Genomic DNA, 23707 nt, shown 5'->3' with positions numbered 1-23707 from the left:
AGACAACTGATGTATGGTTTCAATGATGCTTTTAGATTGCTACTTAATGTGCCTAGGTGGCATAGTGCTGGTCAGTTGTTTCTGTCTAAGCACGTACCAACCTGTAAGGCACTCCTGAGACAACTGATGTATGGTTTCACGTGTCGACTGGACAAGTCTGAGAACTGAATAGTAGAGGCCCTGGTCAACCCTCTAAAGAGCTGCTATCGATTACTTGGAACTTAAGACTACATTGGCACAAAAGTCTTCATACTTTTTATGCACTGTATTATCTATGTTTTATGTTTTCGTTTTACTCTCTTTTTTATAGCTCTATGTCTGTTATTTTACGTGGAACTTGGCGTCTGAAATAAAGATTTATATATATGTAAATACATATATATATATCAATGTTTCAGGATTTGTATAACTTTTTACCATTGCATACAAAATCGGAAATGCAATACTAAAAAGATCAGCTTTTGTTAAGAGATCCAAGATTACAAGATCCACAAGGCCTTGGCTAGAAACCAAGGAATGAGTGGGGGCTTGGTCAGCCCACACTCTCCTGAAATGTTGCGTGTGCGTCTTGCCAAGCCCGCGCGTGTGTAAGTTAAGGCTGAGTGTGTGAGGATGTGGAGCACGCGCGGGCAGGAGGAGGGGAGACATTCATTGGAAATTTGGCTAGAAATTAGCCAAGCAAGCATGTTTCAAATATTCACCAAAAATCGACCTTTGATCTTACAGTCAACTTTTTCACAGATTTGTGTTATAAACATTCTCAAGAGTCTTCATATGAACTTGTGATTGAATCAGAGTATCAGTTTTTGACTGGCTGATGTGTAAAGCATTATTTTAGCGTTAGCGATAAGTTCAATTTGCTTTATATCAATCATTTTTGGAGATATGAAGTTGCCTTTGCACACGGTAACATGTTGTAGTGTCTTCCATCGATATACCAAGTTTCGTGTTGATATCTCAAAGATTTGCTGAGACATGACTTCACATCCTGTTTGGCGGCTTTTCTGATGAATTTGATTGGCTGTACCGGACAAACGGTTGCGAGGATCAAAATTCTTTTCGATAACTTTTGTGAGGCTTGGTCTGAAGATCATCTCTGGTAACTTTGAAGAAGATATGACAAAAATTGTAGGAGGAGTAGGCTTTCAAAGGTTTTTGATAAAACCGGAAATAGCGGAAAATATATATAACCGGAAATTGACGCCATGGGGTGCGTTGAACTCGGCTTGATCCAGGGAATCCAATGGTACCTCATTTTTGAAAATGGGTCATACGTTTCAAAAGTTGCGTGTGTAAACACAAGTCCAACTTTGACCCGTTGGTGGCGCTGGAGTGGTCTAATGGGAGACATGAAACTTGGTGTAGGTATAGAATCAACTGTCCTTAATGAGTGTGCCAAATTTCACAAAAAGTTGTCGAAGGGTTCTAGGGGCTGCCATTGACCTCCATGGAACAAGAATAATAATAATAATAAAACTAACAATAACAATAGGTTTCCTCCTGACGGAGGAATCCTAATAATAATAAAACTAACAATAACAATAGGTTTCCTCCTGACGGAGGAATCCTAATAACAAGAATAAATATAACTGCAAGCAGTAATGGCGGATTCCTCCAAACATTGCGAACCATTGAAAAATGTATATTCTTGACAAATTGGAACTGTATAGAAAAATCTATGCTGCAGAATTACCAATGGGATACCAAATCTGAAATATAATACCATCAAGATCCACAAGGGCCTTTATTTCAACCCAAGGAGTGAAGGGAGGGGGCTTGGTTAGCCTATCCATTCCAGAAAGCCTTTGTGCTTTAGGGCGTGGAATGTAGCGCCACCTATGGGTAATGGTGGGACAGTTGTGGTGTGGTAATTACCCTTGGTCTATACTTTCAAAAAAGCTCGACCAGAGCATACCCCCCGCTCTCAGGGTACCGAGCTTCAGCTCAGTCATGATGCTGGGATGAATGTAGGCCTATATGTAGAGACCAGGGAGACAGACACACCGGCCAGCTGCCCTGATGGGTCCGTGGTAGATCATTAATGCGGATTGTATCCTACAACGCTCGTGGCCTCCGAGTAGGACATACTGCTGCTGATAGATCAAGACGTTTGGTGGTGGACACATTGCTGGACGAGAGTGACATTGTCTGCCTTCAAGAAACCTGGATGGCCAAGCAAGATCTGGACAAATTGAACTCCCTACACAAGAACTTTCATGGTGCTGGAGAGTCCACTACCGATCTCAGCATGAGAATGGTTTGTGGGAGGATAGCTGGTGGTGTAGCTATACTGTGGAACATAAAATATGACCCAACGGTAAAGGTGGTGTGGCTTAACGTTGACTGGGCTATTGGGTTGGAGTTTAATCACAATGAAAATAAATGTACTATTGTAAATGTGTACACACCATATGAATCCTCTGACCATGAGGATGAATTTCAGAACAGGTTAGCTTTTATTCAGTCCTTCATAGAGGACAATAGTTCATGTTGTGTCTATGTCATGGGTGATTTTAATGCTGACATGTCAGATAAGCGTTTATTCGCACAACATCTGCAGCAGTTCTGTAATGAAACTAAATTAATTATATCAAGCGTTATTGCCTGATACAAGTTTTACCTATATAAGTGAAACGTGGCACACAACTTCCTGGCTAGACCATATTGTAACCACAGCCGATGCTCATGACTCACTGGAAAGTATAGAGATGTGTTATGGGCTGGCCACCACTGATCACATACCAGTTGCTATGCTGCTAAATGTTGAGAGTGTACCCTTGTTGCTGGCCCCCCAAGAAAACTGGACTGGTCAAAATTGACCAAAGAGGTTATGCACAGATATTCTCTATTAACTGACAGCTTACATAGTGATGTTGCATTTTCTAGGGATGCCCTAATGTGCACGGATATGAACTGCAAGGATAAACATCATGCTGAAAAGCTCTGTGCCATGTATGATGATATTGTCAAATGTCTTTATGCTTCCAGTGAACCTTTTATTAATCACAAGAGTAAGGTCCCTAACGCACGGCCTGTCTGGTATGAGTTTGTGTCTGAGCAACATGCTGCTGCTAGAGAAGCCTTTAGAGTCTGGTCAGAGGCAGGCAGACCCAGACAGGGAGTGCTGCTTGATAACAAAAACCTCACAAATGCTAGATTTAAATATGCACTCGTTTCATTAAGAGAAATGAAAACACAATGAGAGCAGACTCGCTGGCCAGAAAGATGCAGAATAACAATCTTACTGACTTCTGGAAGGAGGTCAAGATCATAAATAATAACAGAACTCCCCTCCCTTCTGATATCAAAGGGGTTAGTTGTCCAGAGAAGATTGCTGATCTATGGCATGAGCACTACAGTAAACTGTTTAATTGTGTTCAAAGTAACACAGTGAGAATTGATAATGAATATAAAGGTATCTCTGCAGACTTGATAGTTAGATCAGTAGATATTTATGATGCCATCCACATGCTACACAACAACAAAGCTTGTGGTATGGATTGCATTTCTGCAGAGCATCTAAAAAATGCCAGTTATAGACTCAGTCCATTTCTAGCCATGTGTCTCACTGGAATTATGGTTCATGGTGTTCTACCGAACTCTATTATGTCAGTACTGTTAGTGCCTGTTGTTAAAGATAAGGCTGGTAAACTGAACAGCATAGACAACTATCGACCCATTGCATTGGCCAGTATCTTGTCTAAAGTGTTTGAGAGAATTATTTGATTCAAATTGGAAATGTATATTCTGACTGCAGACAATCAGTTTGGTTTTAAAAGAAAACATGGTACTGATCTCTGTATCTATGCTCTGAAGGAGATTGTCTCAGGTACACAAGTCTTAATTCATCTGTATTTTTATGCTTTATTGATGCTTACAAAGCTTTCGATCGAATTTGTCATGAAAAACTGTTTATGAAGCTAATAGCGAGAGGTGTCCCTAAACCTCTTGTGAGGATTTTGGTGTTCTGGTATGCCAATCAAACTTTTCATGTTAAATGGGACAATGTCGTATCAGCTCCTTTCCATGTTGGTAACGGAGTTCGACAAGGAGGAATTTGATTTCCCTTTTTGTTTAATATGGATATGGACGACTTATCAAGCCAGCTGAATAAGACAAATACAGGCTGTCTTGTTGGTGAATCTATTGTCAATCATCTGATGTACGCAGATGATCTGGTTCCACTCAGCCTGTTGCAACAGATGCTATGGGTGTGCTCTCAGTATGGCTTAGATCATGATATAAAATATAATGCAAAGAAAAGCCACATAATGATAGTCAGAAGTAATCAGGACTGGAAATTAACCTTCCCTACCTTTTATTTATCTGGAAGTCCCCTTGGTATTTGTGAGGATTTAAAATATCTGGACCATGTCATTTCTGATGATTGGACAGATGACAACGATATGTATCAACAGCGCTGTAAAATATATTCTCAGGCCAGTATGTTATTAAGGACATTTTCTATGTACTCAGATTCAGTTAAATGTTCCCTGTTTAGAACCTACATAACACCATTGTACACTGCTCATTTGTGGTCTATGTACAGGAAAAGGAGTATACAGATACTGAAAGTAGCCTACAATGATGCTTTTAGATTGCTACTTAATGTGCCAAGGTGGCATAGTGCTAGTCAGTTGTTTGTGTCTAAGCACGTACCAACCTGTAAGGCAATCCTGAGACAACTGATGTATGGTTTCAATGATGCTTTTAGATTGCTACTTAATGTGCCTAGGTGGCATAGTGCTGGTCAGTTGTTTCTGTCTAAGCATGTACCAACCTGTAAGGCACTCCTGAGACAACTTATGTATGGTTTCATGTGTCGACTGGACAAGTCTGAGAACTGAATAGTAGAGGCTCTGGTCAACCCTCTAAAGAGCTGCTATCGATTACTTGGAACTTAAGACTACATTGGCACAAAAGTCTTCATACTTTTTATGCACTGTATTGTCTATGTTTTATGTTTTTGTTTTACTCTCTTTTTTATAGCTCTATGTCTGTTATTTTATGTGGAACTTGGCGTCTGAAATAAAGATTTATATATATAAATACTTATATATATATCAATGTTTCAGGATTTGTATAACCTTTTACCATTGCATACAAAATTGGAAATGCAATACTAAAAAGATCAGCTTTTGTTAAGAGATCCAAGATTACAAGATCCACAAGGCCTTTGCTAGAAACCAAGGAATGAGTGGGGGCTTGGTCAGCCCACACTCTCCTGAAATGTTGCGTGTGCGTCTTGCCAAGCCCGCGCGTGTGTAAGTTAAGGCTGAGTGTGTGAGGATGTGGAGCACGCGCGGGCAGGAGGAGGGGAGACATTCATTGGAAATTTGTCTAGAAATTAGCCAAGCAAGCATGTTTCAAATATTCACCAAAAATCGACCTTTGATCTTACAGTCAACTTTTTCACAGATTTGTGTTATAAACATTCTCAAGAGTCTTCATATGAACTTGTGATTGAATCAGAGTATCAGTTTTTGACTGGCTGATGTGTAAAGCATTATTTTAGCGTTAGCGATAAGTTCAATTTGCTTTATATCAATCATTTTTGGAGATATGAAGTTGCCTTTGCACACGGTAACATGTTGTAGTGTCTTCCATCAATATACCAAGTTTCGTGTTGATATCTCAAAGATTTGCTGAGACATGACTTCACATCCTGTTTGGCGGCTTTTCTGATGAATTTGATTGGCTTTAACGGACAAACAGTCGTGAGGATCAAAATTCTTTTCGATAACTTTTGTGAGGCTTGGTCTGAAGATCATCTCTGGTAACTTTGAAAAAGATATGACAAAAATTGTAGGAGGAGTAGGCTTTCAAAGGTTTTTGATAAAACCGGAAATAGCGGAAAATCTATATAACCGGAAATTGACGCCATGGTGTGCATTGAACTCGGCTTGATCCAGGGAATCCAAAGGTACCTCATTTTTGAAAATCGGTCATACGGTTCAAAAGTTGCGTGTGTAAACACAAGTCCAACTTTGACCCGTTGGTGGCGCTGGAGTGGTCTAATGGGAGACATGAAACTTGGTCAAGGTATAGAATCAACTGTCCTTAATAAGTGTGCCAAATTTCACAAAAAGTTGTCGAAGGGTTCTAGGGGCTGCCATTGACTTCCATGGAACAAGAATAATAATAATAATAATAAAACTAACAATAACAATAGGTTTCCTCCTGACGGAGGAATCCTAATAATAATAAAACTAACAATAACAATAGGTTTCCTCCTGACGGAGGAATCCTAATAATAATAAAACTAACAATAACAATAGGTTTCCTCCTGACGGAGGAATCCTAATAATAATAAAACTAACAATAACAATAGGTTTCCTCCTGACGGAGGAATCCTAATAATAATAATAATAAAACTAACAATAACAATAGGTTTCCTCCTGACGGAGGAATCCTAATAATAATAAAACTAACAATAACAATAGGTTTCCTCCTGACGGAGGAATCCTAATAATAATAAAACTAACAATAACAATAGGTTTCCTCCTGACAGAGGAATCCTAATAATAATAAAACTAACAATAACAATAGGTTTCCTCCTGACGGAGGAATCCTAATAATAATAATAACAAAACTAACAATAACAATAGGTTTCCTCCTGACGGAGGAATCCTAATAATACTAACAATTACAATAGGTGCCTCGCAGCTTCGCTGCTTGGCCCCTAATAATACTAACAACAACAAAAGGTGCCTCGCAGCTTTGCTGCTTGGCCCCTAACAATAGGTTTCCTCCTCACGGAGGAATCCTAAATATAGCTGCAAGCAGCAATGTGGTGGCCACGCAGTCAAATGACCCATAAAACACTTTAGAAATCCTCAGAACAGGGTTCCGAGTGCATGCAGCAAGTTTGGTGTGAATCCATCAAAGATTTGCTGAGATACGACCCAACTTCCTGTTTGATGGCTTAATTACACATTTTGATTGCAGGTACCGGGCAAACGGTTGTGAAAATCAAACAATCATGTGATGGCCTTTGTGAGGCTTGGTCTGAAGATAATCTCTGCGAAATTTGGTGAAGATTGGACAACATGTGTAGGAGGAGTAGAGAAAAAACATTTTTCAATGAATTCAAAATGGCGGCCGCATCAATTCGGCCATTATCACAAATGATGATGGGTCACACAGGGGACGTCCCAAGATATCATGAAACAAAGGAATCACTTAATAAAGGCAAACAAATCAACAGTTATTGGCCAAAACACATTTTTGCTTCCTGCGGCCACGCCCAGTAATGACATGACACCAAATTAATTGGACAGCCTCAGAAGAGGGTTCCGAGTCATCACACCAGGTTTGGGGTTGATTTCTTAAAGATTAAATGAGATATGATCCAACTTCCTGTTTGGTTGCTTTGTTGCCAATTTTGATTGGCTGTACCGGAAAAACAGTTTTGAAAATCAAATATCCTTTGATAACTTCTGTGAGGGTTGGTCTGATGATGATGTTTGCCAATTCTGGGGAAGATTTGACAAAAATTGAGGGAGGAGAAGCAAAAAAACGTTTTTTCACAAAATTCAAAATAGCAGAAAATCTATATAACCGGAAATTGACGCCATGGTGTGCGTTGAACTCGACTCAATCCAGGGAATCCAACCGTACCTCATTTTTGAAAATCGGTCATACGGTTCAAAAGTTACGTCTTTTCGTCTAAACATGTTATGTGAAAACAAATCAGTCAACCAAAACACTAACAGAAACGTGGCTCGTGGTTTGATTCACGCTTTTCAGTGCGGTGCTTCTGATTAACCATGTTTTGTGAAAATAAATTGATGAACCAAAACAGCCACAGAAATGTGGCTCGTTGGTCTCGGGGTATGATTCTCGCTTTGGGTGCGAGAGGTCCCGGGTTCAAATCCCGGACAAGCCCTTTAGAGTACATTGACAAAGGAAGGTACCTGTTGGCGAGAGATCCTGTTTAAACACAAGATCAGTCCTTTACCCAACTTAGTTTAGGGTGATTTACTGGGAGAGTTGCTCTTTTTGTCTAAACATGTTATGTGAAAACAAATCAGTCAACCAAAACACTGACAGAAACGTGGCTCGTGGTATGATTCACGGTTAGGGTGCGGAGCTTCTGTCTAACCATGTTTTGTGAAAACAAATTGATGAACCAAAACTGCAACCAAATCGTGGCTCGTTGGTCTAGGGGTATGATTCTCGCTTAGGGTGCGAGAGGTCCCGGGTTCAAATCCTGGACGAGCCCTTTAGAGTACGTTGACAAAGGAAGGTACCTGGTGACAAGGGTTCCTGTTCAAATTCAAGATCAGTCCTTTACCCAATGTGGTTTGGGGTGATTTACTGGGGAAGTTGCTCTTTTTGTCTAAGCATGTTATGTGAAAACAAATCAGTCAACCAAAACACTGACAGAAACGTGGCTCGTGGTATGATTCACGCTTTTCAGTGCGGAGCTTCTGATTAACCAGGTTTTGTGAAAACAAATTTATCAAGCAAAACAGCCACCAAAATGTGGCTCGTTGGTCTATGGGTAAGATTTTCGCTCTGGGTGCGAGAGGTCCCGGGTTCAAATCCCGGACGAGCCCTTTAGAGTACGTTGACAAAGGAAGGTACCTGGTGACGAGAGATCCTGTTTAAATCCAAGATCAGTCCTTTACCCAACGTGGTTTGGGGTTATTTACTGGGAGAGTTGCTCTTTTTGTGTAAGCATGTTACGTGAAAACAAATCAGTCAACCAAAACACTGACAGAAATGTGGCTCGTGGTATGATTCACGCTTAGAGTGCGGAGCTTCTGATTAACCATGTTTTTTTTTAATAAATTGATGAACCAAAACAGCTACCAAAATGTGGCTCGTTGGTCTAGGGGTATGATTCTCGCTTTGGGTGCGAGAGGTCCCGGGTTTAAATCCTGGACGAGCCCTTTAGAGTACATTGACAAAGGAAGGTACCTGTTGACGAGAGATCCTGTTTAAACCCAAGATCAGTCCTTTACCCAACGTGGTTTGGGGTGATTTACTGGGAGAGTTGCTCTTTTTGTCTAAGCATGTTATGTGAAAACAAATCAGTCAACCAAAACACTGACAAAAACGTGGCTCGTGGTATGATTCACGCTTTTCAGTGCGGAGCTTCTGATTAACCATGTTTTTTGAAAATAAATTGATGAACCAAAACAGCTACCAAAATGTGGCTCGTTGGTCTAGGGGTATCATTCTCGCTTAGGGTGCGAGAGGTCACGGGTTCAAATCCCGGATGAGCCCTTTAGAGTATATTGACAGAGGAAGGTATCTGGTGACGAGAGATCCTGTTTAAACCCAAGATCAGCCCTTTACCCAACGTGGTTTGGGGTTATTTACTGGGAGAGTTGCTCTTTTCGTCTAAACATGTTATGTGAAAACAAAAAAGTCAACCAAAACACTGACAGAAACGTGGCTCGTGGTATGATTCACGCTTAGAGTGCGGAGCTTCTGTCTAACCATGTTTTGTGAAAAAAAATTTATGAACCAAAACTGCAACCTAATCGTGGCTCGTTGGTCCAGGGGTATGATTCTCGCTTTGGGTGCGAGAGGTCCCGAGTTCAAATCCTGGACTAGCCCTATAGAGTACATTGACAAAGGAAGGTACCTGGTGACGAGAGATCCTGTTTAAACCCAAGATCGGTCCTTTACCCAATGTGGTTTGGGGTGATTTACTGGGAGAGTTGCTCTTTTTGTCTAAGCATGTTATGTGAAAACAAATCAGTGAACCAAAACACTGACAAAAACGTGGCTCGTGGTAGGATTCACGCTTTTCAGTGCGGAGCTTCTGATTAACCAATTTTTTTTGAAAATAAATTGATGAACCAAAACAGCCACCAAAATGTGGCTCGTTGGTCTAGGGGTATGATTCTCGCTTAGGGTGCGAGAGGGCCTGGGTTCAAATCCCGGATGAGCCCGTTAGAGTTTATTGACAAAGGAAGGTACCTGGTGACAAGAGATCCTGTTTAAACCCAAGATCAGTCCTTTACCCAACGTGTTTTGGGGTGATTTACTGGGAGAGTTGCTCTTTTCGTCTAAACATGTTATGTGAAAACAAATCAGTCAACCAAAACACTAACAGAAACGTGGCTCGTGGTTTGATTCACGCTTTTCAGTGCGGAGCTTTTGATTAACCAGATTTTGTGAAAACAAATTTGTCAAGCAAAACAGCCACTAAAATGTGGCTCGTTGGTCTAGGGGTATGATTCTCGCTTTGGGTGCGAGAGGTCCCGGGTTCAAATCCCGGACGAGCCCTTTAGAGTACGTTGACAAAGGAAGGTACCTGGTGACTAGAGATCCTGTTTAAATCCAAGATCAGTCCTTTACCTAACGTGGTTTGGGTTGTTTTACTGGGAGAGTTGCTCTTTTCGTCTAAACATGTTATGTGAAAACAAATCAGTCAACCAAAACACTGACAGAAACGTGGCTCGTGGTATGATTCACGCTTAGGGTGCGGAGCTTCTGTCTAACCATGTTTTGTGAAAAACATTTGTCAAGCAAAACAGCCACCAAAATGTGGCTCGTTGGTCTAGGGGTATGATTCTCGCTTTGGGTGCGAGAGGTCCCGGGTTCAAATCCTGGACGAGCCCTATAGAGTACATTGACAAAGGAAGGTACCTGGTGACGAGAGATCCTGTTTAAACCCAAGATCAGTCCTTTACCCAACGTGATTTGGGGTGATTTACTGGGAGAGTTGCTCTTTTTGTCTAAGCATGTTATGTGAAAACAAATCAGTGAACCAAAACACTGACAAAAACGTGGCTCGTGGTAGGATTCACGCTTTTCAGTGCGGAGCTTCTGATTAACCATGTTTTTTGAAAATAAATTGATGAACCAAAACAGCTACCAAAATGTGGCTCGTTGGTCTAGGGGTATGATTCTCGCTTAGGGTGCGAGAGGGCCTGGGTTCAAATCCCGGATGAGCCCGTTAGAGTTTATTGACAAAGGAAGGTACCTGGTGACAAGAGATCCTGTTTAAACCCAAGATCAGTCCTTTACCCAACGTGTTTTGGGGTGATTTACTGGGAGAGTTGCTATTTTCGTCTAAACATGTTATGTGAAAACAAATCAGTCAACCAAAACACTAACAGAAACGTGGCTCGTGGTTTGATTCACGCTTTTCAGTGCGGAGCTTTTGATTAACCAGATTTTGTAAAAACAAATTTGTCAAGCAAAACAGCCACCAAAATGTGGCTCGTTGGTCTAGGGGTATGATTCTCGCTTTGGGTGCGAGAGGTCCCGGGTTCAAATCCCGGACGAGCCCTTTAGAGTACGTTGACAAAGGAAGGTACCTGGTGACTAGAGATCCTGTTTAAATCCAAGATCAGTCCTTTACCTAACGTGGTTTGGGTTGTTTTACTGGGAGAGTTGCTCTTTTCGTCTAAACATGTTATGTGAAAACAAATCAGTCAACCAAAACACTGACAGAAACGTGGCTCGTGGTATGATTCACGCTTAGGGTGCGGAGCTTCTGTCTAACCATGTTTTGTGAAAAAAATTTGTCAAGCAAAACAGCCACCAAAATGTGGCTCGTTGGTCTAGGGGTATGATTCTCGCTTTGGGTGCGAGAGGTCCCGGGTTCAAATCCTGGACGAGCCCTATCGAGTACATTGACAAAGGAAGGTACCTGGTGACGAGAGATCCTGTTTAAACCCAAGATCAGTCCTTTACCCAACGTGGTTTGGGGTGATTAACTGGGAGAGTTGCTCTTTTTGTCTAAGCATGTTATGTGAAAACAAATCAGTAAACCAAAACACTGACAAAAACGTGGCTCGTGGTAGGATTCACGCTTTTCAGTGCGAAGTTTCTGATTAACCATGTTTTTTGAAAATAAATTGATGAGCCAAAACAGCTACCAAAATGTGGCTCGTTGGTCTACGGGTATGATTCTCGCTTAGGGTGCGAGAGGTCCCGGGTTCAAATCCCGGACGAGCCTTTTAGAGTATATTGACAAAGGAAGGTACCTGGTGATGAGAGATCCTGTTTAAACCCAAGATCAGTCCTTTACCCAACGTGTTTTGGGGTGATTTACTGGGAGAGTTGCTCTTTTCGTCTAAACATGTTATGTGAAAACAAATCAGTCAACCAAAACACTAACAGAAACTTGGCTCGTGGTTTGATTCACGCTTTTCAGTGCGGAGCTTCTGATTAACCAGATTTTGTGAAAACAAATTTGTCAAGCAAAACAGCCACCAAAATGTGGCTCGTTGGTCTAGGGGTATGATTCTCGCTTTGGGTGCGAGAGGTCCCGGGTTCAAATACCGGACGAGCCCTTTAGAGTACGTTGACAAAGGAAGGTACCTGGTGACGAGAGATCCTGTTTAAATCCAAGATCAGTCCTTTACCTAACGTGGTTTGGGTTGTTTTACTGGGAGAGTTGCTCTTTTCGTCTAAACATGTTATGTGAAAATAAATCAGTCAACCAAAACACTGACAGAAACGTGGCTCGTGGTATGATTCACGCTTAGAGTGCGGAGCTTCTGTCTAACCATGTTTTGTGAAAAAAATTTGTCAAGCAAAACAGCCACCAAAATGTGGCTCGTTGGTCTAGGGGTATGATTCTCGCTTTGGGTGCGAGAGGTCCCGGGTTCAAATCCTGGACGAGCCCTTTAGAGTACATTGACAAAGGAAGGTACCTGGTGACGAGAGATCCTGTTTAAACCCAAGATCAGTCCTTTACCCAACGTGGTTTGGGGTGATTTACTGGGAGAGTTGCTCTTTTTGTCTAAGCATGTTATGTGAAAACAAATCAGTCAACCAAAACACTGACAAAAACGTGGCTCGTGGTATGATTCACGCTTTTCAGTGCGGAGCTTCTGATTAACCATGTTTTTTGAAAATAAATTGATGAACCAAAACAGCTACCAAAATGTGGCTCGTTGGTCTAGGGGTATGATTCTCGCTTAGGGTGCGAGAGGTCCTGGGTTCAAATCCCGGATGAGTCCGTTAGAGTTTATTGACAAAGGAAGGTAACTGGTGACAAGTGATCCTGTTTAAACCCAAGATCAGTCCTTTACCCAACGTGTTTTGGGGTGATTTACTGGGACAGTTGCTCTTTTCGTCTAAACATGTTATGTGAAAACAAATCAGTCAACCAAAACACTAACAGAAACTTGGCTCGTGGTTTGATTCACGCCTTTCAGTGCGGAGCTTCTGATTGACCAGATTTTGTGAAAACAAATTTGTCAAGCAAAACAGCCACCAAATGTGGCTCGTTGGTCTAGGGGTATGATTCTCACTTTGGGTGCGAGAGGTCCCGGGTTCAAATCCCGGACGAGCCCTTTAGAGTACGTTGACAAAGGAAGGTACCTGGTGACGAGAGATCCTGTTTAAATCCGAGATCAGTCCTTTACCTAACGTGTTTTGGGGTGATTTACTGGGAGAGTTGCTCTTTTCTCTAAACATGTTATGTGAAAACAAATCAGTCAACCAAAACAATGACAGAAACGTGGCTCGTGGTATGATTCACGCTTAGGGTGCGGAGCTTCTGTCTAACCATGTTTTGTGAAAAAAATTTGTCAAGCAAAACAGCCACCAAAATGTGGCTCGTTGGTGTAGGGGTATGATTCTCGCTTTGGGTGCGAGAGGTCCCGGGTTCAAATCCTGGACGAGCCCTATAGAGTACATTGACAAAGGAAGGTACCTGGTGACGAGAGATCCTGTTTAAACCCAAGATCAGTCCTTTACCCAACGTGGTTTGGGGTGATTTACTGGGAGAGTTGCTCTTTTTGTCTAAGCATGTTATGTGAAAACAAATCAGTAAACCAAAACACTAACAGAAACGTGGCTCGTGGTTTGATTCACGCTTTTCAGTGCGGAGCTTCTGATTAACCAGATTTTGTGAAAACAAATTTGTCAAGCAAAACATCCACCAAAATGTGGCTCGTTGGTCTAGGGGTATGATTCTCGCTTTGGGTGCGAGAGGTCGCGGGTTCAAATCCCGGACGAGCCCTTTAGAGTACGTTGACAAAGGAAGGTACCTGGTGACGAGAGATCCTGTTTAAATCCAAGATCAGTCCTTTACCTAACGTGGTTTGGGTTGTTTTACTGGGAGAGTTGCTCTTTTCGTCTAAACATGTTATGTGAAAACAAATCAGTCAACCAAAACACTGACAGAAACGTGGCTCGTGGTATGATTCACGCTTAGGGTGCGGAGCTTCTGTCTAACCATGTTTTGTGAAAAAAATTTGTCAAGCAAAACAGCCACCAAAATGTGGCTCGTTGGTCTATGGGTATGATTCTCGCTTTGGGTGCGAGAGGTCCCGGGTTCAAATCCTGGACGAGCCCTTTAGAGTACATTGACAAAGGAAGGTACCTGGTGACGAGAGATCCTGTTTAAACCCAAGATCAGTCCTTTACCCAACGTGGTTTGGGGTGATTTACTGGGAGAGTTGCTCTTTTTGTCTAAGCATGTTATGTGAAAACAAATCAGTCAACCAAAACACTGACAAAAACGTGGCTCGTGGTATGATTCACGCTTTTCAGTGCGGAGCTTCTGATTAACCATGTTTTTTGAAAATAAATTGATGAACCAAAACAGCTTCCAAAATGTGGCTCGTTGGTCTAGGGGTATGATTCTCGCTTAGGGTGCGAGAGGTCCTGGGTTCAAATCCCGGATGAGTCCGTTAGAGTTTATTGACAAAGGAAGGTAACTGGTGACAAGTGATCCTGTTTAAACCCAAGATCAGTCCTTTACCCAACGTGTTTTGGGGTGATTTACTGGGACAGTTGCTCTTTTCGTCTAAACATGTTATGTGAAAACAAATCAGTCAACCAAAACACTAACAGAAACTTGGCTCGTGGTTTGATTCACGCCTTTCAGTGCGGAGCTTCTGATTGACCAGATTTTGTGAAAACAAATTTGTCAAGCAAAACAGCCACCAAATGTGGCTCGTTGGTCTAGGGGTATGATTCTCGCTTTGGGTGCGAGAGGTCGCGGGTTCAAATCCCGGACGAGCCCTTTAGAGTACGTTGACAAAGGAAGGTACCTGGTGACGAGAGATCCTGTTTAAATCCGAGATCAGTCCTTTACCTAACGTGTTTTGGGGTGATTTACTGGGAGAGTTGCTCTTTTCTCTAAACATGTTATGTGAAAACAAATCAGTCAACCAAAACAATGACAGAAACGTGGCTCGTGGTATGATTCACGCTTAGGGTGCGGAGCTTCTGTCTAACCATGTTTTGTGAAAAAAATTTGTCAAGCAAAACAGCCACCAAAATGTGGCTCGTTGGTGTAGGGGTATGATTCTCGCTTTGGGTGCGAGAGGTCCCGGGTTCAAATCCTGGACGAGCCCTATAGAGTACATTGACAAAGGAAGGTACCTGGTGACGAGAGATCCTGTTTAAACCCAAGATCAGTCCTTTACCCAACGTGGTTTGGGGTGATTTACTGGGAGAGTTGCTCTTTTTGTCTAAGCATGTTATGTGAAAACAAATCAGTAAACCAAAACACTAACAGAAACGTGGCTCGTGGTTTGATTCACGCTTTTCAGTGCGGAGCTTCTGATTAACCAGATTTTGTGAAAACAAATTTGTCAAGCAAAACATCCACCAAAATGTGGCTCGTTGGTCTAGGGGTATGATTCTCGCTTTGGGTGCGAGAGGTCGCGGGTTCAAATCCCGGACGAGCCCTTTAGAGTACGTTGACAAAGGAAGGTACCTGGTGACGAGAGATCCTGTTTAAATCCAAGATCAGTCCTTTACCTAACGTGGTTTGGGTTGTTTTACTGGGAGAGTTGCTCTTTTCGTCTAAACATGTTATGTGAAAACAAATCAGTCAACCAAAACACTGACAGAAACGTGGCTCGTGGTATGATTCACGCTTAGGGTGCGGAGCTTCTGTCTAACCATGTTTTGTGAAAAAAATTTGTCAAGCAAAACAGCCACCAAAATGTGGCTCGTTGGTCTATGGGTATGATTCTCGCTTTGGGTGCGAGAGGTCCCGGGTTCAAATCCTGGACGAGCCCTTTAGAGTACATTGACAAAGGAAGGTACCTGGTGACGAGAGATCCTGTTTAAACCCAAGATCAGTCCTTTACCCAACGTGGTTTGGGGTGATTTACTGGGAGAGTTGCTCTTTTTGTCTAAGCATGTTATGTGAAAACAAATCAGTCAACCAAAACACTGACAAAAACGTGGCTCGTGGTATGATTCACGCTTTTCAGTGCGGAGCTTCTGATTAACCATGTTTTTTGAAAATAAATTGATGAACCAAAACAGCTTCCAAAATGTGGCTCGTTGGTCTAGGGGTATGATTCTCGCTTAGGGTGCGAGAGGTCCTGGGTTCAAATCCCGGATGAGTCCGTTAGAGTTTATTGACAAAGGAAGGTAACTGGTGACAAGTGATCCTGTTTAAACCCAAGATCAGTCCTTTACCCAACGTGTTTTGGGGTGATTTACTGGGACAGTTGCTCTTTTCGTCTAAACATGTTATGTGAAAACAAATCAGTCAACCAAAACACTAACAGAAACTTGGCTCGTGGTTTGATTCACGCCTTTCAGTGCGGAGCTTCTGATTGACCAGATTTTGTGAAAACAAATTTGTCAAGCAAAACAGCCACCAAATGTGGCTCGTTGGTCTAGGGGTATGATTCTCGCTTTGGGTGCGAGAGGTCGCGGGTTCAAATCCCGGACGAGCCCTTTAGAGTACGTTGACAAAGGAAGGTACCTGGTGACGAGAGATCCTGTTTAAATCCGAGATCAGTCCTTTACCTAACGTGTTTTGGGGTGATTTACTGGGAGAGTTGCTCTTTTCTCTAAACATGTTATGTGAAAACAAATCAGTCAACCAAAACAATGACAGAAACGTGGCTCGTGGTATGATTCACGCTTAGGGTGCGGAGCTTCTGTCTAACCATGTTTTGTGAAAAAAATTTGTCAAGCAAAACAGCCACCAAAATGTGGCTCGTTGGTGTAGGGGTATGATTCTCGCTTTGGGTGCGAGAGGTCCCGGGTTCAAATCCTGGACGAGCCCTATAGAGTACATTGACAAAGGAAGGTACCTGGTGACGAGAGATCCTGTTTAAACCCAAGATCAGTCCTTTACCCAACGTGGTTTGGGGTGATTTACTGGGAGAGTTGCTCTTTTTGTCTAAGCATGTTATGTGAAAACAAATCAGTAAACCAAAACACTAACAGAAACGTGGCTCGTGGTTTGATTCACGCTTTTCAGTGCGGAGCTTCTGATTAACCAGATTTTGTGAAAACAAATTTGTCAAGCAAAACATCCACCAAAATGTGGCTCGTTGGTCTAGGGGTATGATTCTCGCTTTGGGTGCGAGAGGTCGCGGGTTCAAATCCCGGACGAGCCCTTTAGAGTACGTTGACAAAGGAAGGTACCTGGTGACGAGAGATCCTGTTTAAATCCAAGATCAGTCCTTTACCTAACGTGGTTTGGGTTGTTTTACTGGGAGAGTTGCTCTTTTCGTCTAAACATGTTATGTGAAAACAAATCAGTCAACCAAAACACTGACAGAAACGTGGCTCGTGGTATGATTCACGCTTAGGGTGCGGAGCTTCTGTCTAACCATGTTTTGTGAAAAAAATTTGTCAAGCAAAACAGCCACCAAAATGTGGCTCGTTGGTCTATGGGTATGATTCTCGCTTTGGGTGCGAGAGGTCCCGGGTTCAAATCCTGGACGAGCCCTTTAGAGTACATTGACAAAGGAAGGTACCTGGTGACGAGAGATCCTGTTTAAACCCAAGATCAGTCCTTTACCCAACGTGGTTTGGGGTGATTTACTGGGAGAGTTGCTCTTTTTGTCTAAGCATGTTATGTGAAAACAAATCAGTCAACCAAAACACTGACAAAAACGTGGCTCGTGGTATGATTCACGCTTTTCAGTGCGGAGCTTCTGATTAACCATGTTTTTTGAAAATAAATTGATGAACCAAAACAGCTTCCAAAATGTGGCTCGTTGGTCTAGGGGTATGATTCTCGCTTAGGGTGCGAGAGGTCCTGGGTTCAAATCCCGGATGAGTCCGTTAGAGTTTATTGACAAAGGAAGGTAACTGGTGACAAGTGATCCTGTTTAAACCCAAGATCAGTCCTTTACCCAACGTGTTTTGGGGTGATTTACTGGGACAGTTGCTCTTTTCGTCTAAACATGTTATGTGAAAACAAATCAGTCAACCAAAACACTAACAGAAACTTGGCTCGTGGTTTGATTCACGCCTTTCAGTGCGGAGCTTCTGATTGACCAGATTTTGTGAAAACAAATTTGTCAAGCAAAACAGCCACCAAATGTGGCTCGTTGGTCTAGGGGTATGATTCTCGCTTTGGGTGCGAGAGGTCGCGGGTTCAAATCCCGGATGAGCCCTTTAGAGTACGTTGACAAAGGAAGGTACCTGGTGACGAGAGATCCTGTTTAAATCCAAGATCAGTCCTTTACCTAACGTGGTTTGGGTTGTTTTACTGGGAGAGTTGCTCTTTTCGTCTAAACATGTTACGTGAAAACAAATCAGTCAACCAAAACACTGACAGAAACGTGGCTCGTGGTATGATTCACGCTTAGGGTGCGGAGCTTCTGTCTAACCACGTTTTGTGAAAAAAATTTGTCAAGAAAAACAGCCACCAAAATGTGGCTCGTTGGTCTAGGGGTATGATTCTCGCTTTGGGTGCGAGAGGTCCCGGGTTCAAATCCTGGACGAGCCCTTTAGAGTACATTGACAAAGGAAGGTACCTGGTGACAAGAGATCGTGTTTAAACCCAAGATCAGTCCTTTACCCAACGTGGTTTGGGGTGATTTACTGGGAGAGTTGCTCTTTTTGTCTAAGCATGTTATGTGAAAACAAATCAGTAAACCAAAACACTGACAAAAACGCGGCTCGTGGTAGGATTCACGCTTTTCAGTGCGGAGTTTCTGATTAACCATGTTTTTTGAAAATAAATTGATGAACCAAAACAGCTACCAAAATGTGGCTCGTTGGTCTAGGGGTATGATTCTCGCTTAGGGTGCGAGAGGTCCCGGGATCAAATCCCGGACGAGCCCTTTAGAGTATATTGACAAAGGAAGGTACCTGGTGATGAGAGATCCTGTTTAAACCCAAGATCAGTCCTTTACCCAACGTGTTTTGGGGTGATTTACTGGGAGAGTTGCTCTTTTCGTCTAAACATGTTATGTGAAAACAAATCAGTCAACCAAAACACTGACAGAAACGTGGCTCGTGGTTTGATTCACGCTTTTCAGTGCGGAGCTTCTGATTAACCAGATTTTGTGAAAACAAATTTGTCAAGCAAAACAGCCCCCAAAATGTGGCTCGTTGGTCTAGGGGTATGATTCTCGCTTTGGGTGCGAGAGGTCCCGGGTTCAAATACCGGACGAGCCCTTTAGAGTACGTTGACAAAGGAAGGTACCTGGTGACGAGATATCCTGTTTAAATCCAAGATCAGTCCTTTACCTAACGTGGTTTGGGTTGTTTTACTGGGAGAGTTGCTCTTTTCGTCTAAACATGTTATGTGAAAACAAATCAGTCAACCAAAACACTGACAGAAACGTGGCTCGTGGTATGATTCACGCTTAGGGTGCGGAGCTTCTGTCTAACCATGTTTTGTGAAAAAAATTTGTCAAGCAAAACACCCACCAAAATGTGGCTCGTTGGTCTAGGGGTATGATTCTCGCTTTGGGTGCGAGAGGTCCCGGGTTCAAATCCTGGACGAGCCCTTTAGAGTACATTGACAAAGGAAGGTACCTGTTGACGAGAGATCCTGTTTAAACCCAAGATCAGTCCTTTACCCAACGTGGTTTGGGGTGATTTACTGGGAGAGTTGCTCTTTCTGTCTAAGCATGTTATGTGAAAACAAATCAGTAAACCAAAACACTGACAAAAACGTGGCTCGTGGTAGGATTCACGCTTTTCAGTGCGGAGTTTCTGATTAACCATGTTTTTTGAAAATAAATTGATGAACCAAAACAGCTACCAAAATGTGGCTCGTTGGTCTAGGGGTATGATTCTCGCTTAGGGTGCGAGAGGTCCCGGGATCAGATCCCGGACGAGCCCTTTAGAGTATATTGACAAAGGAAGGTACCTGGTGACGAGAGATCCTGTTTAAATCCAAGATCAGTCCTTTACCTAACGTGGTTTGGGTTGTTTTACTGGGAGAGTTGCTCTTTTCGTCTAAACATGTTATGTGAAAACAAATCAGTCAACCAAAACACTGACAGAAACGTGGCTCGTGGTATGATTCACGCTTAGGGTGCGGAGCTTCTGTCTAACCATGTTTTGTGAAAAAAATTTGTCAAGCAAAACACCCACCAAAATGTGGCTCGTTGGTCTAGGGGTATGATTCTCGCTTTGGGTGCGAGAGGTCCCGGGTTCAAATCCTGGACGAGCCCTTTAGAGTACATTGACAAAGGAAGGTACCTGTTGACGAGAGATCCTGTTTAAACCCAAGATCAGTCCTTTACCCAACGTGGTTTGGGGTGATTTACTGGGAGAGTTGCTCTTTCTGTCTAAGCATGTTATGTGAAAACAAATCAGTCAACCAAAACACTGACAAAAACGTGGCTCGTGGTAGGATTCACGCTTTTCAGTGCGGAGTTTCTGATTAACCATGTTTTTTGAAAATAAATTGATGAACCAAAACAGCTACCAAAATGTGGCTCGTTGGTTTAGGGGTATGATTCTCGCTTAGGGTGCGAGAGGTCCCGGGATCAAATCCCGGACGAGCCCTTTAGAGTATATTGACAAAGGAAGGTACCTGGTGATGAGAGATCCTGTTTAAACCCAAGATCAGTCCTTTACCCAACGTGTTTTGGGGTGATTTACTGGGAGAGTTGCTCTTTTCGTCTAAACATGTTATGTGAAAACAAATCAGTCAACCAAAACACTGACAGAAACGTGGCTCGTGGTTTGATTCACGCTTTTCAGTGCGGAGCTTCTGATTAACCAGATTTTGTGAAAACAAATTTGTCAAGCAAAACAGCCACCAAAATGTGGCTCGTTGGTCTAGGGGTATGATTCTCGCTTTGGGTGCGAGAGGTCCCGGGTTCAAATACCGGACGAGCCCTTTAGAGTACGTTGACAAAGGAAGGTACCTGGTGACGAGAGATCCTGTTTAAATCCAAGATCAGTCCTTTACCTAACGTGGTTTGGGTTGTTTTACTGGGAGAGTTGCTCTTTTCGTCTAAACATGTTATGTGAAAACAAATCAGTCAACCAAAACACTGACAGAAACGTGGCTCGTGGTATGATTCACGCTTAGGGTGCGGGGCTTCTGTCTAACCATGTTTTGTGAAAAAAATTTGTCAAGCAAAACACCCACCAAAATGTGGCTCGTTGGTCTAGGGGTATGATTCTCGCTTTGGGTGCGAGAGGTCCCGGGTTCAAATCCTGGACGAGCCCTTTAGAGTACATTGACAAAGGAAGGTACCTGTTGACGAGAAATCCTGTTTAAACCCAAGATCAGTCCTTTACCCAACGTGGTTTGGGGTGATTTACTGGGAGAGTTGCTCTTTCTGTCTAAGCATGTTATGTGAAAACAAATCAGTCAACCAAAACACTGACAAAAACGTGGCTCGTGGTATGATTCACGCTTTTCAGTGCGGAGCTTCTGATTAACCAGATTTTGTGAAAACAAATTTGTCAAGCAAAACAGCTACCAAAATGTGGCTCGTTGGTCTAGGGGTATGATTCTCGCTTTGGGTGCGAGAGGTCGCGGCTTCAAATACCGGACGAGCCCTTTAGAGTACATTGACAAAGGAAGGTACCTGTTGACGAGAGATCCTGTTTAAACCCAAGATCAGTCCTTTACCCAACGTGGTTTGGGGTGATTTACTGGGAGAGTTGCTCTTTTTGTCTAAGCATGTTATGTGAAAACAAATCAGTCAACCAAAACACTGACAAAAAGTGGCTCGTGGTAGGATTCACGCTTTTCAGTGCGGAGCTTCTGATTAACCAGATTTTGTGAAAACAAATTTGTCAAGCAAAACAGCCACCAAAATGTGGCTCGTTGGTCTAGGGGTATGATTCTCGCTTTGGGTGCGAGAGGTCGCGGCTTCAAATACCGGACGAGCCCTTTAGAGTACGTTGACAAAGGAAGGTACCTGGTGACGAGAGATCCTGTTTAAATCCAAGATCAATCCTTTACCTAACGTGGTTTTGGTTGTTTTACTGGGAGAGTTGCTCTTTTCGTCTAAACATGTTATGTGAAAACAAATCAGTCAACCAAAACACTGACAGAAACGTGGCTCGTGGTATGATTCACGCTTAGGGTGCGGAGCTTCTGTCTAACCATGTTTTGTGAAAAAAATTTGTCAAGAAAAACAGCCACCAAAATGTGGTTCGTTGGTCTAGGGGTATGATTCTCGCTTTGGGTGCGAGAGGTCCCGGGTTCAAATCCTGGACGAGCCCAATAGAGTACATTGACAAAGGAAGGTACCTGGTGACGAGAGATCCTGTTTAAACCCAAGATCAGTCCTTTACCCAACGTGGTTTGGGGTGATTTACTGGGAGAGTTGCTCTTTTTGTCTAAGCATGTTATGTGAAAACAAATCAGTAAACCAAAACACTGACAAAAACGTGGCTCGTGGTTGGATTCACGCTTTTCAGTGCGGAGTTTCTGATTAACCATGTTTTTTGAAAATAAATTGATGAACCAAAACAGCTACCAAAATGTGGCTCGTTGGTCTAGGGGTATGATTCTCGCTTTGGGTGCGAGAGGTCCCGGGTTCAAATCCCGGACGAGTCCTTTAGAGTATATTGACAATTGAAGGTACCTGGTGACGAGAGATCCTGATTAAACCCAAGATCAGTCCTTTACCCAACGTGTTTTGGGGTGATTTACTGGGAGAGTTGCTCTTTTCGTCTAAACATGTTATGTGAAAACAAATCAGTCAACCAAAACACTAACAGAAACGTGGCTCGTGGTTTGATTCACGCTTTTCAGTGCGGAGCTTCTGATTAACCAGATTTTGTAAAAACAAATTTGTCAAGCAAAACAGCCACCAAAATGTGGCTCGTTGGTCTAGGGGTATGATTCTCGCTTTGGGTGCGAGAGGTCCCGGGTTCAAATCCCGGATGAGCCCGTTAGAGTTTATTGACAAAGGAAGGTACCTGGTGACGAGAGATCCTGTTTAAACCCGAGATCAGTCCTTTACCTAACGTGTTTTGGGGTGATTTACTGGGAGAGTTGCTCTTTTCTCTAAACATGTTATGTGAAAACAAATCAGTCAACCAAAACAATGACAGAAACGTGGCTCGTGGTATGATTCACGCTTAGGGTGCGGAGCTTCTGTCTAACCATGTTTTGTGAAAAAAATTTGTCAAGCAAAACAGCCACCAAAATGTGGCTCGTTGGTGTAGGGGTATGATTCTCGCTTTGGGTGCGAGAGGTCCCGGGTTCAAATCCTGGACGAGCCCTATAGAGTACATTGACAAAGGAAGGTACCTGGTGACGAGAGATCCTGTTTAAACCCAAGATCAGTCCTTTACCCAACGTGGTTTGGGGTGATTTACTGGGAGAGTTGCTCTTTTTGTCTAAGCATGTTATGTGAAAACAAATCAGTAAACCAAAACACTAACAGAAACGTGGCTCGTGGTTTGATTCACGCTTTTCAGTGCGGAGCTTCTGATTAACCAGATTTTGTGAAAACAAATTTGTCAAGCAAAACAGCCACCAAAATGTGGCTCGTTGGTCTAGGGGTATGATTCTCGCTTTGGGTGCGAGAGGTCGCGGGTTCAAATCCCAGACGAGCCTTTTAGAGTACGTTGACAAAGG

General features: G+C 42.8%; 38 non-coding genes across 38 annotated transcripts; all 38 read left to right on the top strand.

Moving 5' to 3' along the window:
- The first annotated feature begins 8152 nt into the window (after nucleotides 1–8152).
- Nucleotides 8153–8224, top strand: trnap-agg. The gene has a single exon. It is a non-coding gene; the product is annotated as a tRNA-Pro (tRNA).
- A 601-nt stretch (nucleotides 8225–8825) lies between these two features.
- On the top strand, nucleotides 8826–8897 carry trnap-ugg. The gene has a single exon. It is a non-coding gene; the product is annotated as a tRNA-Pro (tRNA).
- Nucleotides 8898–9836: 939 nt separating this feature from the next.
- On the top strand, nucleotides 9837–9908 carry trnap-agg. The gene has a single exon. It is a non-coding gene; the product is annotated as a tRNA-Pro (tRNA).
- A 265-nt stretch (nucleotides 9909–10173) lies between these two features.
- trnap-ugg lies at nucleotides 10174–10245 on the top strand. Its single transcript has one exon. It is a non-coding gene; the product is annotated as a tRNA-Pro (tRNA).
- A 263-nt stretch (nucleotides 10246–10508) lies between these two features.
- On the top strand, nucleotides 10509–10580 carry trnap-ugg. The gene has a single exon. It is a non-coding gene; the product is annotated as a tRNA-Pro (tRNA).
- A 265-nt stretch (nucleotides 10581–10845) lies between these two features.
- On the top strand, nucleotides 10846–10917 carry trnap-agg. The gene has a single exon. It is a non-coding gene; the product is annotated as a tRNA-Pro (tRNA).
- Nucleotides 10918–11182: 265 nt separating this feature from the next.
- Nucleotides 11183–11254, top strand: trnap-ugg. The gene has a single exon. It is a non-coding gene; the product is annotated as a tRNA-Pro (tRNA).
- A 263-nt stretch (nucleotides 11255–11517) lies between these two features.
- On the top strand, nucleotides 11518–11589 carry trnap-ugg. Its single transcript has one exon. It is a non-coding gene; the product is annotated as a tRNA-Pro (tRNA).
- A 265-nt stretch (nucleotides 11590–11854) lies between these two features.
- On the top strand, nucleotides 11855–11926 carry trnap-agg. Its single transcript has one exon. It is a non-coding gene; the product is annotated as a tRNA-Pro (tRNA).
- A 265-nt stretch (nucleotides 11927–12191) lies between these two features.
- Nucleotides 12192–12263, top strand: trnap-ugg. The gene has a single exon. It is a non-coding gene; the product is annotated as a tRNA-Pro (tRNA).
- Nucleotides 12264–12526: 263 nt separating this feature from the next.
- trnap-ugg lies at nucleotides 12527–12598 on the top strand. The gene has a single exon. It is a non-coding gene; the product is annotated as a tRNA-Pro (tRNA).
- Nucleotides 12599–12863: 265 nt separating this feature from the next.
- On the top strand, nucleotides 12864–12935 carry trnap-agg. Its single transcript has one exon. It is a non-coding gene; the product is annotated as a tRNA-Pro (tRNA).
- Nucleotides 12936–13199: 264 nt separating this feature from the next.
- trnap-ugg lies at nucleotides 13200–13271 on the top strand. Its single transcript has one exon. It is a non-coding gene; the product is annotated as a tRNA-Pro (tRNA).
- A 599-nt stretch (nucleotides 13272–13870) lies between these two features.
- On the top strand, nucleotides 13871–13942 carry trnap-ugg. Its single transcript has one exon. It is a non-coding gene; the product is annotated as a tRNA-Pro (tRNA).
- Nucleotides 13943–14205: 263 nt separating this feature from the next.
- Nucleotides 14206–14277, top strand: trnap-ugg. Its single transcript has one exon. It is a non-coding gene; the product is annotated as a tRNA-Pro (tRNA).
- A 265-nt stretch (nucleotides 14278–14542) lies between these two features.
- Nucleotides 14543–14614, top strand: trnap-agg. The gene has a single exon. It is a non-coding gene; the product is annotated as a tRNA-Pro (tRNA).
- Nucleotides 14615–14878: 264 nt separating this feature from the next.
- On the top strand, nucleotides 14879–14950 carry trnap-ugg. Its single transcript has one exon. It is a non-coding gene; the product is annotated as a tRNA-Pro (tRNA).
- Nucleotides 14951–15549: 599 nt separating this feature from the next.
- Nucleotides 15550–15621, top strand: trnap-ugg. Its single transcript has one exon. It is a non-coding gene; the product is annotated as a tRNA-Pro (tRNA).
- Nucleotides 15622–15884: 263 nt separating this feature from the next.
- Nucleotides 15885–15956, top strand: trnap-ugg. The gene has a single exon. It is a non-coding gene; the product is annotated as a tRNA-Pro (tRNA).
- A 265-nt stretch (nucleotides 15957–16221) lies between these two features.
- Nucleotides 16222–16293, top strand: trnap-agg. Its single transcript has one exon. It is a non-coding gene; the product is annotated as a tRNA-Pro (tRNA).
- A 264-nt stretch (nucleotides 16294–16557) lies between these two features.
- On the top strand, nucleotides 16558–16629 carry trnap-ugg. Its single transcript has one exon. It is a non-coding gene; the product is annotated as a tRNA-Pro (tRNA).
- A 599-nt stretch (nucleotides 16630–17228) lies between these two features.
- Nucleotides 17229–17300, top strand: trnap-ugg. Its single transcript has one exon. It is a non-coding gene; the product is annotated as a tRNA-Pro (tRNA).
- Nucleotides 17301–17563: 263 nt separating this feature from the next.
- trnap-ugg lies at nucleotides 17564–17635 on the top strand. The gene has a single exon. It is a non-coding gene; the product is annotated as a tRNA-Pro (tRNA).
- Nucleotides 17636–17900: 265 nt separating this feature from the next.
- trnap-agg lies at nucleotides 17901–17972 on the top strand. Its single transcript has one exon. It is a non-coding gene; the product is annotated as a tRNA-Pro (tRNA).
- A 264-nt stretch (nucleotides 17973–18236) lies between these two features.
- Nucleotides 18237–18308, top strand: trnap-ugg. Its single transcript has one exon. It is a non-coding gene; the product is annotated as a tRNA-Pro (tRNA).
- Nucleotides 18309–18571: 263 nt separating this feature from the next.
- Nucleotides 18572–18643, top strand: trnap-ugg. Its single transcript has one exon. It is a non-coding gene; the product is annotated as a tRNA-Pro (tRNA).
- Nucleotides 18644–18908: 265 nt separating this feature from the next.
- On the top strand, nucleotides 18909–18980 carry trnap-agg. The gene has a single exon. It is a non-coding gene; the product is annotated as a tRNA-Pro (tRNA).
- A 265-nt stretch (nucleotides 18981–19245) lies between these two features.
- On the top strand, nucleotides 19246–19317 carry trnap-ugg. The gene has a single exon. It is a non-coding gene; the product is annotated as a tRNA-Pro (tRNA).
- Nucleotides 19318–19580: 263 nt separating this feature from the next.
- Nucleotides 19581–19652, top strand: trnap-ugg. The gene has a single exon. It is a non-coding gene; the product is annotated as a tRNA-Pro (tRNA).
- A 265-nt stretch (nucleotides 19653–19917) lies between these two features.
- Nucleotides 19918–19989, top strand: trnap-agg. Its single transcript has one exon. It is a non-coding gene; the product is annotated as a tRNA-Pro (tRNA).
- A 263-nt stretch (nucleotides 19990–20252) lies between these two features.
- On the top strand, nucleotides 20253–20324 carry trnap-ugg. Its single transcript has one exon. It is a non-coding gene; the product is annotated as a tRNA-Pro (tRNA).
- Nucleotides 20325–20589: 265 nt separating this feature from the next.
- Nucleotides 20590–20661, top strand: trnap-agg. Its single transcript has one exon. It is a non-coding gene; the product is annotated as a tRNA-Pro (tRNA).
- A 265-nt stretch (nucleotides 20662–20926) lies between these two features.
- On the top strand, nucleotides 20927–20998 carry trnap-ugg. The gene has a single exon. It is a non-coding gene; the product is annotated as a tRNA-Pro (tRNA).
- Nucleotides 20999–21261: 263 nt separating this feature from the next.
- trnap-ugg lies at nucleotides 21262–21333 on the top strand. Its single transcript has one exon. It is a non-coding gene; the product is annotated as a tRNA-Pro (tRNA).
- Nucleotides 21334–22269: 936 nt separating this feature from the next.
- trnap-ugg lies at nucleotides 22270–22341 on the top strand. Its single transcript has one exon. It is a non-coding gene; the product is annotated as a tRNA-Pro (tRNA).
- A 265-nt stretch (nucleotides 22342–22606) lies between these two features.
- Nucleotides 22607–22678, top strand: trnap-ugg. The gene has a single exon. It is a non-coding gene; the product is annotated as a tRNA-Pro (tRNA).
- Nucleotides 22679–22943: 265 nt separating this feature from the next.
- trnap-ugg lies at nucleotides 22944–23015 on the top strand. The gene has a single exon. It is a non-coding gene; the product is annotated as a tRNA-Pro (tRNA).
- Nucleotides 23016–23614: 599 nt separating this feature from the next.
- trnap-ugg lies at nucleotides 23615–23686 on the top strand. The gene has a single exon. It is a non-coding gene; the product is annotated as a tRNA-Pro (tRNA).
- Nucleotides 23687–23707: the final 21 nt, after the last annotated feature.

The sequence above is a fragment of the Hypomesus transpacificus genome, unplaced genomic scaffold (assembly GCF_021917145.1).
Source record: "Hypomesus transpacificus isolate Combined female unplaced genomic scaffold, fHypTra1 scaffold_154, whole genome shotgun sequence".
In the NCBI taxonomy this organism is placed as follows: domain Eukaryota; kingdom Metazoa; phylum Chordata; class Actinopteri; order Osmeriformes; family Osmeridae; genus Hypomesus; species Hypomesus transpacificus.
The sequence above is the reverse complement of the archived record's forward strand: the minus strand, read 5'-3'. Positions and strand labels throughout refer to the sequence as shown.